A 3,203-nucleotide genomic window follows, 5' to 3' on the forward strand; every position below is an offset into this window, starting at 1 on the left:
GTCCTTAGAGCTCACAAGTCTAGGGAAGAGCAAGTTTTTATCTGTCTCCATGACTATCTGATTTGACAATGGAGATGGCGAAGAGTACCCTGTAAAGACAAGGTGGCTTATTTACACGTAGGCACTGAATTGAAATAATATACAGTCAAGAGGGACAGACCTAGAAGAATACTCCTAAGTAGTACTAAGTAAGTCGTTAGTGCCACCCCACGTCTGCAATGGTAAGGTTCCCTCTCTAACGACACCTGCCCACGTTTTGCTCCTCTCTTCACCAACATCACTGCTATTCTCACGTTGAGCACTGCTGGGGACCCTTTCAGAGTCATGGAGTCACAGAGCAACTGAATCGGTCAAAACTTTGAGAATATCTACACTGAAGTCCCATTTCTCAGGTAAATAGACTAAGGCCAAGATATGTTACCCAGGTTGGTGATCCAAAGGACACAGCAGCAGAGGTGGGATGAGAAACCAGAAAGTTTCTATGATAAAAAGAGTACAGAATTAGCCACCAAAGAGATCTGGATTTGAGCGCTATTTTGCCAGGTAGTAACTGTACAGACTTGCGAAGAACTTTACATATTCTCCACTCTTTGCTTTCTCATCTGCCAAATGAGGATAATAATCATCACAGCGCATGGCTGTGAGGATTTAATGAAATGAAATATCAGAGAATATCAAGTGGCAGAGCTTTGCCATGGGAATGTGCTGGCAGGCCTGAGGAACAGAACAGGGTGCTGCAGCTGGAAGAGGGTGGGCAAGGGTGGCAGGAGATGAGGTCATCATGCTGATGACAGTATTTAGGGCCTTTGAGTCATGATAAAGGCTTTGACCTTTGCTCTGAGTAAGATGGGATACTTCCGTGGAGAGTATCCTTCTGACCACTCTGGAAATAGACTATAGAAGGGCAGAGAATAGGTAGAAGGACATTACAATAATTCTGGCAAGAGATGACTGTAGCTGGGACCAGAGCACAGTAGTGGAGATGCTGAGAAGTGTTTGGATTCCAGAAATATTTTGAAGTCAGAGCTCAGATGAAGCTGATGAAATGGATGTGAGGTATGAGAGCCAAAAGCAGAAATGTTAAGGACTACTCCAAAATTGTTGATTTGTTCCACTGAAAGAAGAACAAATTTGGTAGAGGAAAAGCGTTATTTCAGTTTTAGGGAGAGTACATTTTGAGTACAAGTAGAAATGTTGAATGAACAGCTGGGTATGTGAGTTTGGAGTTCATGAGAGAGGAGCTGGTCGGAGTTATAAGATGTGGTCATCGTTAGGATACAGATAGTATTTAAAACCTTGTCCCCAGATGAAATCATCCAGAAAATGAGTATGGGGAGGGTGGAAATGATGTCAGAAAACTAAGCCATGGGACACGTGCGGCATATGCAGGTCAGAGAAATGAGGACGAGTGTGCGGGGGAGAGTAAGAAGGAGCAAGCAGTGAAGCAGGAAGAGAAGGCTCTCCCCAAAGAAGGTATTTTAAGAAGGAAGTACTATTCAACTATGTCAAATGTTACTGACTGATCTAGTTAGATGAGAACTGACAACCAGCCATTTGTCTTAGCAACACGGCGTTCACCAGAAATCTTGATAAGAGCAATTTGACTAAGTTAGTGGGGATGGAGGCTTAACCGGTGTGGGTTCATTAGAGAAAGTGGGTGGAAAATTGACTAGCTTGCCTACATATTAAAATATATTACAAAACTTCAAAAATTAAGACAGGTTTTATTGGCACATGAATAGAAAGACTGGCCAATGTAACAGCACAGAATTTCCAGAAATAGATCCAAATATATATGAGAATTCAGTATATGATAAAGGTAACATTTCAAGAATAAATGGTGTTGAAATAAACTATATACCATCTGGAAAAAGATAAAGTTAGATCCAACTTTATCCTTTCAAGATTTCCAATGAACTGCTTATGAAGGAAAAAAAAGTTCTGAAAGAAATCGTAAGTGAAATTCTTTACACACTGGGAGTGGAGAAAACTTTCCCAACTATGACTCAAATTCCAGAAGCCATACGAAAGATTAATAAATTACTCTAAACAAAATTCAGCAAATCACTGTTTCACAGGACAAATAATAAACTGGAAAAGATATTTGCAGTACATATCACAAAGTACTAATCCCTTAATATAATTATGAATTGTAAGAAAAAGGACAATAACAAAGAGAAAACAGCAAAAGATATAAACAGAATTCACAGAAAAAGAGATATTAATAGCCTCTCAACATACAAGATTCCCTCTCATGAAAAGGAAAATATAAATTAAAACTACACTGAAAAAAAAAAAAAAAAAGGGGGCTTCCCTGGTGGCGCAGCGGTTGGGAGTCCGCCTGCCGATGCAGGGGACAGGGGTTCCTGCCCCGGTCCGGGAAGATCCCACATGCCGCGGAGTGGCTGGGTCCGTGAGCCATGGCCGCTGGGCCTGTGCGTCCGCAGCCTGTGCTCCGCGACGGGAGAGGCCACAACAGTGAGGGGCCCGCGTACCGCAAAAAAAAAACAAAACAAAACAAAAAAAAAACTACACTTAAGTATCATTTATCACCGATCAGCAGGGCAGCAACTGAGAAATTTAACAATATTCTCTGTTGCTGAGGCTAAAGGGTAACAATCATGGCCATGCTTAGCTGGTAACAGGGCACATGGTAAATATCCAGGGAGGGTAACCCAGGAATATTTATCAAAATTACAGATGCACTGTATGTGTCCTAGGACTTCAGTAACAAAGAGACGCACACAGAGTAGCTTAAAACAGACTTTTTTTTCCATAGCTCTGGAGACTACAAGTCTGAAATCAAGGTGTTGACAGGGCCAAAGGGAAGGCTCTGGGGAAGGATCCTTCCTTGCCTCTTTAACTTCTAGTAGCTGCTGGCAATCATTGGCATTCCTTGGTTTACAGATGCAACACTTCAATCTCTGCTTCCATCTTTACATGGCTTTCTTCCCTGTATGTCTCTGGCCAAATTCCCTCTTCTTGTTAGGACAACAGTCGTTGGATTAGTTTGGGCCCTCATATTAACTTAACCTCAATTTAACTTGAAATGACCTCATTTTAACTTGGTTACATTTGCAGAGACTGTACTTCCAGATAAGGTCATAGTCACAGGTTTCAAAAGTTAGGACTTGAACACATCTTTCTAGGTGACACAATTTGATCCAAAACATACATTTTCCCTTTGACCTAGCAACCTGTAG

The sequence above is a fragment of the Phocoena phocoena genome, chromosome 14, assembly GCF_963924675.1.
Source record: "Phocoena phocoena chromosome 14, mPhoPho1.1, whole genome shotgun sequence".
Classification (NCBI taxonomy): domain Eukaryota; kingdom Metazoa; phylum Chordata; class Mammalia; order Artiodactyla; family Phocoenidae; genus Phocoena; species Phocoena phocoena.